Genomic DNA, 10,000 nt, shown 5'->3' on the forward strand with positions numbered 1-10,000 from the left:
CAGCCAGCGTCCAGCAGCTGATGGTTGGGTGGAGGAGCAGCAGCCAGCCTCCAGCAGCCAGCCTCCAGCTAGTGATGGCGGGGTGGAGAAGCAGGCAGCCTCCATCAGCTGATGGCGGGGTGGAGGAGCAGAAGCCAGCCTCCAGCTGGTGATGGCGGGGTGCAGGAGCTGCAGGCAGCCTCCAGCAGCTGATGGCGGGGTGCAGGAGCTGCAGGCAGCCTCCAGCAGCTGATGGCGGGGTGGAGGAGCTGCAGCCAGCGTCCAGCAGCTGATGGTGGGGTGGAGGAGCTGCAGCCAGCGTCCAGCAGCTGATGGTTGGGTGGAGGAGCAGCAGCCAGCCTCCAGCAGCTGATGGCGGGGTGCAGGAGCAGCAGCCAGCCTCCAGCAGCTGATGGCGGGGTGGAGGAGCTGCAGCCAGCCTCCAGCAGCCAGCCTCCAGCTAGTGATGGCGGGGTGGAGAAGCAGGCAGCCTCCATCAGCTGATGGCGGGGTGGAGGAGCAGAAGCCAGCCTCCAGCTGGTGATGGCGGGGTGCAGGAGCTGCAGGCAGCCTCCAGCAGCTGATGGCGGGGTGGAGGAGCTGCAGCCAGCCTCCAGCAGCCAGCCTCCAGCTAGTGATGGCGGGGTGGAGAAGCAGGCAGCCTCCATCAGCTGATGGCGGGGTGGAGGAGCAGAAGCCAGCCTCCAGCAGCTGATGGCGGGGTGCAGGAGGTGCAGGCAGCCTCCAGCAGCTGATGGCGGGGTGCAGGAGCAGCAGGCAGCCTCCAGCAGCTGATGGCGGGGTGCAGGAGCTGCAACCAGCCTCCAGCTGGTGATGGCGGGGTGGAGGAGCTGCAGCCAGCCTCCAGCAGCCAGCCCCCAGCAGCTGATGGCGGGGTGGAGGAGCAGAAGCCAGCCTCCAGCAGCTGATGGTGGGGTGCAGGAGCTGCAGCCAGCCTCCAGCAGCCAGCCTCCAGCTGGTGATGGCGGGGTGGAGGAGCAGCAGCAGACAGCCTCCAGCAGCCAGCCAGCCTCCAGGAGCTGATGGCGGTGTGTGGGAGCAGCAGCCAGCCTCCAGCGTTCAGCCAGCATCCATCAGCTGATGGCGGTGTGAAGGAGCTGCAGCCAGCCTCCAGCAGGTCATGGTGGGGTGGAGGAGCAGCAGCCAGCCTCCAGCAGCTGATGGCGGGTTGCAGGAGCTGCAGCCAGCCTCCAGCAAATGATGGCGGGGTGCAGGAGCTGCAGGCAGCCTCCAGCAGCTGATGGCGGGGTGCAGGAGCAGCAGGCAGCCTCCAGCTGCTGATGACGGGGTGCAGGAGCTGCAACCAGCCTCCAGCTGGTGATGGTGGGGTGGAGGAGCTGCAGCCAGCCTCGAACAGCTGATGGCAGGGTGCAGGAGCAGCAGCCAGCCTCCAGCAGCTGATGGCGGGGCGCAGGAGCTGCAGGCAGCCTCCAGCAGCTGATGGCGGGGTGCAGGAGCAGCAGCCAGCCTCCAGCTGGTGATGGCGGGGTGAAGGAGCTGCAGCCAGCCACCAGCAGCTGATGGCGGGGTGAAGGAGCTGCAGCCAGCCACCAGCAGCTGATGGCGGGGTGGAGGAGCTGCAGCCAGCGTCCAGCAGCTGATGGTTGGGTGGTGGAGGAGCAGCAGCCAGCCTCCAGCAGCTGATGGCGGGGTGCAGGAGCAGCAGCCAGCGTCCAGCAGCTGATGGTTGGGTGGAGGAGCAGCAGCCAGCCTCCAGCAGCTGCTGGCGGGGTGCAGGAGCAGCAGCCAGCCTCCAGCAGCTGATGGCGGGGTGCAGGAGCTGCAGGCAGCCTCCAGCAGCTGATGGCGGTGTGCAGGAGCTGCAGCCAGCCTCCAGCAGCTGATGGCGGGGTGCAGGGGCTGCAGGCAGCCTCCAGCAGCTGATGGCGGGGTGCAGGAGCTGCAACCAGCCTCCAGCTGGTGATGGCGGGGTGGAGGAGCAGCAGCCAGCCTCCAGCAGCCAGCCTCCAGCTGCTGATGGCGGGGTGGAGGAACAGAAGCCTCCAGCAGCTGATGGCAGGGTGCAGGAGCAGCAGCCAGCCTCCAGCTGGTGATGGCGGGGTGGAGGAGCTGAAACCTGGGTCGGACCTGGTCTGCAGCAGGGCCCATTACCACTCAGAAGCTGATGGCAGTGTGTGTTTAGGTCCCTGCGGGGTGGATGAGCTGAAACCTGGGTCAGACTTGGTGTGCAGCAGGGCTCAGCACCCTCCAGAAGCCGATGACAGTGTGTCTTTAACTCCCTGCCTGGTGGGAGAGCTGAAAGCTGGGTCGGACCTGGTCTTTAGCAGAGCTCAGCAGCCTCCAGAAGCTGATGGCAGTGTGTGTTTCATCCCCTGCGGGGTGGGAGAGCTGAAACGTGGGTCGGACCTGGTCTGCAGCAGGGCCCATCACCATCCAGAAGCTGACGGCGGTGTGTGTTTAAGTCCCTGCGGGGTGGGAGAGCCATAACCTGGGTCGGACCTGGTCTGCAGCAGAGCTCAGCAGCCTCCAGAACCTGATGGCAGTGTGTCTTTAATCCACTGCGGGGTGCAGGAGCTGAAACCTGGGTCGGACCTGGTCTGCAGCAGGGCTCAGCAGCCAGCAGAAGGTGACGGCAGTGTGTGTTTAGTTCCCTGCGGGGTGCAGGAGCTGAAACCTGGGTCGGACCTGGTCTGCAGCAGAGCTCAGCAGCCAGCAGAAGGTGATGGCAGTGTGTGTTTAAGTCCCTGCCTGGTGGGAGAGCTGAAACCTGGGTCGGACCTGGTCTATAGAAGAGCTCAGCAGCCTCCAGAAGCTGATGGCAGTGTGTGTGTTTTGGTCCCTGCGGGGTGCAGGAGCAGGAACCCGGGTCGGACCTGGTCTATAGCGGAGCTCAGCAGCCTCCAGCAGCTGATGGCAGTGTGTGTTTAATTCCCTGCCTGGTGGGAGAGCTGTAACCCGGGTCGGACTTGGTCTGCAGCAGGGCCCATCACCATCCAGAAGCTGATGGCAGTGTGTCTTTAATTCCCTGCGGGGTGGAGGAGCAGAAACCTGGGTCGGACCTGGTCTATAGCAGAGCTCAGCAGCCTCCAGAAGCTGATGGCAGTGTGTGTTCAAGTCCCTGCGGGGTGGGAGAGCTGAAACCTGGGTCGGACCTGGTCTATAGAAGAGCTCAGCAGCCTCCAGCAGCTGATGGCAGTGTGTGTTTAAGTCCCTGCGGGGTGGGAGAGCTATATCCCGGGTCGGACCTGGTCTATAGCAGAGCTCAGCAGCCTCCAGCAGCTGATGGCAGTGTGTGTTTAAGTCCCTGCGGGGTGGGAGAGCTGAAACCTCGGTCGGACCTGGTCTATGGCAGAGCTCAGCAGCCTCCAGAAGCTGATGGCAGCGTGCCTCTAAGTCCCTGCCTGGTGGGAGAGCTGAAACCTGGGTCGGACATGGTCTGCAGCAGGGCTCGGCAGCCTCCAGCAGCTGATGGCAGTGTGTCTTTAAGTCCCTGCCTGGTGGGAGAGCTGAAACCTGGGTCGGACCTGGTCTATAGCAGAGCTCAGCAGCCTCCAGCAGCTGATGGCAGTGTGTGTTTAAGTCCCTGCCTGGTGTGAGAGCTGAAACCTGGGTCGGACCTGGTCTATAGAAGAGCTCAGCAGCCTCCAGCAGCTGATGGCAGTGTGTCTTTAAGTCACTGCCTGGTGGGAGAGCTGAAACCTGGGTCGGACCTGGTCTATAGTAGAGCTCAGCAGCCTCCAGCAGCTGATTGCAGTGTGTGTTTAAGTCCCTGCCTGGTGGGAGAGCTGATATCCGGGTCGGACCTGGTCCACAGCAGGGCCCATCACCCTCCAGAAGCTGGTGGCAGTGTGTGTTTAAGTCCCTGCGGGGTGCAGGAGCAGAAACCTGGGTGGGACCTGGTCTGCAGCAGAGCTCGGCAGCCTCCAGCAGCTGATGGCAGTGAGTGTTTAAGTCCCTGCGGGGTGGGAGAGCTATATCCCGGGTCAGACCTGGTCTAAAGCAGGGCCCATCACCCTCCAGAAGCTGGTGGCAGTGTGTGTTTAAGTCCCTGCGGGGTGGAGGAGCAGAAACCTGGGTCGGACCCGGTCTACAGCAGAGCTCAGCAGCCCCCAGAAGCTGATGGCAGTGTGTGTGTGTGTGTGTGTGTTTAAGTCTCTGCCTGGTTGGAGAGCCGATACCTGGGTCGGACCTGGTCTGCAGCAGGGCTCAGCAGCCTCCAGAAGCTGATGGCAGTGTGTCTTTCATTCCCTGCGGGGTGCAGGAGCAGAAACCTGGGTCGGACCTGGTCTATAGCGGAGCTCAGCAGCCTCCAGCAGCTGATGGCAGTGTGTGTGTTAAAGACCCTGCGGGGTGGGAGAGCTGAAACCTGGGTCGGACCTGGTCTGCAGCAGGGCTCAGCAGCCCCCAGAAGCTGATGGCTGTGTGTGTTTAAGTCCCTGCGGGGTGGGAGAGCTGAAACCTGGGTCGGACCTGGCCCGCAGCAGGGCCCATCACCCTCCAGAAGCTGATGGCGGTGTGGGTTTAAGTCCCTGCGGGGTTGAGGAGCTGAAACCTGGGTCGGACCTGGTCTGCAGCAGGGCCCATCACCATCCAGAAGCTGATGGCTGTGTGTGTTTAAGTCCCAGGGGGGTGGGAGAGCCATAACCTGGGTCGGACCTGGTCTGCAGCAGGGCTCAGCAGCCTCCAGTTGCAGATGGCAGTGTGTGTTTAGTTCCCTGCGGGGTGCAGGAGCTGAAACCTGGGTCGGACCTGGTCTATAGCAGAGCTCAGCAGCCTCCAGAAGCTGATGGCAGTGTGTCTTCAATTCCCTGCGGGGTGCAGGAGCTGATACCTGGGTCGGACCTGGTCTGCAGCAGGGCCCATCACCATCCAGACGCTGATGGCAGTGTGTGTTTAAGTCCTAGTGGGCTGCAGGAGCTGAAACCTGGGTCGGACCTGCTCTATAGTAGAGCTCAGCAGCCTCCAGAAGCTGATGGCAGTGTGTCTTTAAGTCCCTGCGGGGTGGGATAGCTGAAACCTGGGTCGGACCTGGTCTGCAGCAGGGCCCATCACCATCCAGACGCTGATGGCAGTGTGTGTTTAAGTCCTAGTGGGCTGCAGGAGCTGAAACCTGGGTCGGACCTGCTCTATAGTAGAGCTCAGCAGCCTCCAGAAGCTGATGGCAGTGTGTCTTTAAGTCCCTGCGGGGTGGGATAGCTGAAACCTGGGTCGGACCTGGTCTGCAGCAGGGCCCATCACCCTCCAGAAGCTGTTGGCAGTGTGTCTTCCATTCCTAGTGGGGCAGGGGAGCAAAGACCTGGGCAGAGGAGCGCCTGTCTGCATCCGATCCGGCCCCTCAGCAGCCCGCCGTGAGCCTTAGAGAACCCCCCCCCCCCCCCAGCGGGCTCCAGGAACCGGGCCCTGCGTCGGACCCAGCTCAGTAAGGCCCTCCCTCGGGCCCTGCAGCAGGTGGCCCCGTCTATGCAGTCGAAAACCCCGCGAAAATCGGTGTAGAAATGCCCGAGAGGCGTGGTGCGGTTCCCCCGGCCGGTACCGGGTCCGGACCGGTCCGGAAGTCCACCCAGAACACTGCCTGGGGCTTCTGGGCGGCTCCCCAGGCGCAGGCAGTCGAAAACCGCGTGAAAATCGGTTCAGAATTGACAAAACGGCGACCTCGTCGCTCCAAAAACTAAGTCCAAACTAAGCCTTTCGCTTATCGCTTAACGCTTAAGGCGGTCGGCCTTATGGCCAGTAAATGAAAAGTGCCTGCGCCCCTGGAGGTTTTGGAAGGTGCGAGCGATGACCATGCTCGGGTTAGTAGGTGAGGCCATCGGAAAACCAGCGTGAGTTGGCGGGTTTGGGTGGCAATCTATTCCAGGCAGAGTCGACTATCTCTGGGCATCAATTTTGGGATTTTTCCGGCTCTGGTTCTGGGAGAAACGCAGGGGCAAAGTGCACGAGCCGCGGCCGATTTTGGTGGCCTGTCCCTGGGCACAAAGTCTGAGGAGTGTGGGCCTGGTTCTCCGAAAAATACCAGTCTGCTGGAGCTCACTCCCATGGCTCCAGGGGGCACGGCACACCCCCCGGTAGCCGACCAAAGTGCTCTACTCGGGCCAGACTCGGACCCACGACCCGGGGTGAGAACCACAACTACTGGTCATCCTTTTGACCTCCAGGGGGCGCGGCAGAGCCTCCCCAGTCCGACGCAAGTGCCCCACTTGGGCCATACTCAGACCCACGGCCCGGGGCGAGAACCACAACTACTGGTCATCCTTTAGACCTCCAGGGGGCCCGGCACAGCCTCCCTAGACCGACACAAGTGCTCCACTTGGGCTGTACTCTGACCCAAGTCCCGGTGCGAGAACCACAACTACTGGTCATCCTTTAGACCTCCAGGGGGCCCGGCACAGCCTCCCTAGGCCGACACAAGTGCTCCACTTGGGCTATACTCTGACCCAAGTCCCGGGGCGAGAACCACAACTACTGGTCATCCTTTTGACCTCATGGTCATCCTTTAGATCTCCAGGGGGCCCGGCACAGCCTCCCTAGGCCGACACAAGTGCTCCACTTGGGCTATACTCTGACCCAAGTCCCGGGGCGAGAACCACAACTACTGGTCATCCTTTAGACCTCCAGGGGGCACGGCACACCCCCCGGTAGCCGACCAAAGTGCTCTACTCGGGCCAGACTCGGACCCACGACCCGGGGTGAGAACCACAACTACTGGTCATCCTTTAGACCTCCAGGGGGCCCGGCACAGCCTCCCTAGTCCGACACAAGTGCTCCACTTGGGCTATACTCTGACCCAAGTCCCGGGGCGAGAACCACAACTACTGGTCATCCTTTAGACCTCCAGGGGGACCGGCACAGCCTCCCTAGACCGACACAAGTGCACCACTTGGGCCATACTCTGACCCAAGTCCCGGGGCGAGAACCACAACTACTGGTCATCCTTTTGACCTCATGGTCATCCTTTAGACCTCAAGGGGGCACGGCAGAGCCTCCCTAGTCCGACACAAGTGTCCCACTTGGGCTATACTATGACCCAAGTCCCGGGGCGAGAACCACAACTACTGGTCATCCTTTAGACCTCAAGGGGGCACGGCAGAGCCTCCCTAGTCCGACACAAGTGTCCCACTTGGGCCATACTCAGACCCACGGCCCGGGGCGAGAACCACAACTACTGGTCATCCTTTAGACCTCCAGGGGGCCCGGCACAGCCTCCCTAGTCCGACGCAAGTGCTCCACTTGGGCTGTACTCTGACCCAAGTCCCGGGGCGAGAACCACAACTAATGGTCATCCTTTAGACCTCCAGGGGGCACGGCACAGCCTCCCTAGTCCGACACAAGTGCTCCACTTGGGCTATACTCTGACCCAAGTCCCGGGGCGAGAACCACAACTACTGGTCATCCTTTAGACCTCCAGGGGGCACGGCAGAGCCTCCCTAGTCCGACACAAGTGTCCCACTTGGGCTATTCTCTGACCCAAGTCCCGGGGCGAGAACCACAACTACTGGTCATCCTTTAGACCTCCAGGGGGCACGACACAGCCTCCCTAGTCCGACCCAAGTGCTCCACTTGGGCTATACTATGACCCAAGTCCCGGGGCGAGAACCACAACTACTGGTCATCCTTTAGACCTCCAGGGGGCACGGCACAGCCTCCCTAGTCCGACACAAGTGCTCCACTTGGGCTATACTCTGACCCAAGTCCCGGGGCGAGAACCACAACTACTGGTCATCCTTTAGACCTCCAGGGGGCACGGCACAGCCTCCCTAGTCCGACACAAGTGCTCCACTTGGGCTATACTCTGACCCAAGTCCCGGGGCGAGAACCACAACTACTGGTCATCCTTTTGACCTCATGGTCATCCTTTAGACCTCCAGGGGGCCCGGCACAGCCTCCCTAGGCCGACACAAGTGCTCCACTTGGGCTATACTCTGACCCAAGTCCCGGGGCGAGAACCACAACTACTGGTCATCCTTTAGACCTCCAGGGGGCACGGCACAGCCTCCCTAGTCCGACACAAGTGCTCCACTTGGGCTATACTCTGACCCAAGTCCCGGGGCGAGAACCACAACTACTGGTCATCCTTTTGACCTCATGGTCATCCTTTAGACCTCCAGGGGGCCCGGCACAGCCTCCCTAGACCGACACAAGTGCTCCACTTGGGCTGTACTCTGACCCAAGTCCCGGTGCGAGAACCACAACTACTGGTCATCCTTTAGACCTCCAGGGGGCCCGGCACAGCCTCCCTAGGCCGACACAAGTGCTCCACTTGGGCTATACTCTGACCCAAGTCCCGGGGCGAGAACCACAACTACTGGTCATCCTTTTGACCTCATGGTCATCCTTTAGATCTCCAGGGGGCCCGGCACAGCCTCCCTAGGCCGACACAAGTGCTCCACTTGGGCTATACTCTGACCCAAGTCCCGGGGCGAGAACCACAACTACTGGTCATCCTTTAGACCTCCAGGGGGCACGGCACACCCCCCGGTAGCCGACCAAAGTGCTCTACTCGGGCCAGACTCGGACCCACGACCCGGGGTGAGAACCACAACTACTGGTCATCCTTTAGACCTCCAGGGGGCCCGGCACAGCCTCCCTAGTCCGACACAAGTGCTCCACTTGGGCTATACTCTGACCCAAGTCCCGGGGCGAGAACCACAACTACTGGTCATCCTTTAGACCTCCAGGGGGACCGGCACAGCCTCCCTAGACCGACACAAGTGCACCACTTGGGCCATACTCTGACCCAAGTCCCGGGGCGAGAACCACAACTACTGGTCATCCTTTTGACCTCATGGTCATCCTTTAGACCTCAAGGGGGCACGGCAGAGCCTCCCTAGTCCGACACAAGTGTCCCACTTGGGCTATACTATGACCCAAGTCCCGGGGCGAGAACCACAACTACTGGTCATCCTTTAGACCTCAAGGGGGCACGGCAGAGCCTCCCTAGTCCGACACAAGTGTCCCACTTGGGCCATACTCAGACCCACGGCCCGGGGCGAGAACCACAACTACTGGTCATCCTTTAGACCTCCAGGGGGCCCGGCACAGCCTCCCTAGTCCGACGCAAGTGCTCCACTTGGGCTGTACTCTGACCCAAGTCCCGGGGCGAGAACCACAACTAATGGTCATCCTTTAGACCTCCAGGGGGCACGGCACAGCCTCCCTAGTCCGACACAAGTGCTCCACTTGGGCTATACTCTGACCCAAGTCCCGGGGCGAGAACCACAACTACTGGTCATCCTTTAGACCTCCAGGGGGCACGGCAGAGCCTCCCTAGTCCGACACAAGTGTCCCACTTGGGCTATTCTCTGACCCAAGTCCCGGGGCGAGAACCACAACTACTGGTCATCCTTTAGACCTCCAGGGGGCACGACACAGCCTCCCTAGTCCGACCCAAGTGCTCCACTTGGGCTATACTATGACCCAAGTCCCGGGGCGAGAACCACAACTACTGGTCATCCTTTAGACCTCCAGGGGGCACGGCAGAGCCTCCCTAGTCCGACACAAGTGTCCCACTTGGGCTATTCTCTGACCCAAGTCCCGGGGCGAGAACCACAACTACTGGTCATCCTTTAGACCTCCAGGGGGCACGACACAGCCTCCCTAGTCCGACCCAAGTGCTCCACTTGGGCTATACTATGACCCAAGTCCCGGGGCGAGAACCACAACTACTGGTCATCCTTTAGACCTCCAGGGGGCACGGCACAGCCTCCCTAGTCCGACACAAGTGCTCCACTTGGGCTATACTCTGACCCAAGTCCCGGGGCGAGAACCACAACTACTGGTCATCCTTTAGACCTCCAGGGGGCACGGCACAGCCTCCCTAGTCCGACACAAGTGCTCCACTTGGGCTATACTCTGACCCAAGTCCCGGGGCGAGAACCACAACTACTGGTCATCCTTTTGACCTCATGGTCATCCTTTAGACCTCCAGGGGGCCCGGCACAGCCTCCCTAGGCCGACACAAGTGCTCCACTTGGGCTATACTCTGACCCAAGTCCCGGGGCGAGAACCACAACTACTGGTCATCCTTTAGACCTCCAGGGGG

This window comes from Nothobranchius furzeri, unplaced genomic scaffold (assembly GCF_043380555.1).
Source record: "Nothobranchius furzeri strain GRZ-AD unplaced genomic scaffold, NfurGRZ-RIMD1 Scf120, whole genome shotgun sequence".
Taxonomy (NCBI): Eukaryota; Metazoa; Chordata; class Actinopteri; order Cyprinodontiformes; family Nothobranchiidae; genus Nothobranchius; species Nothobranchius furzeri.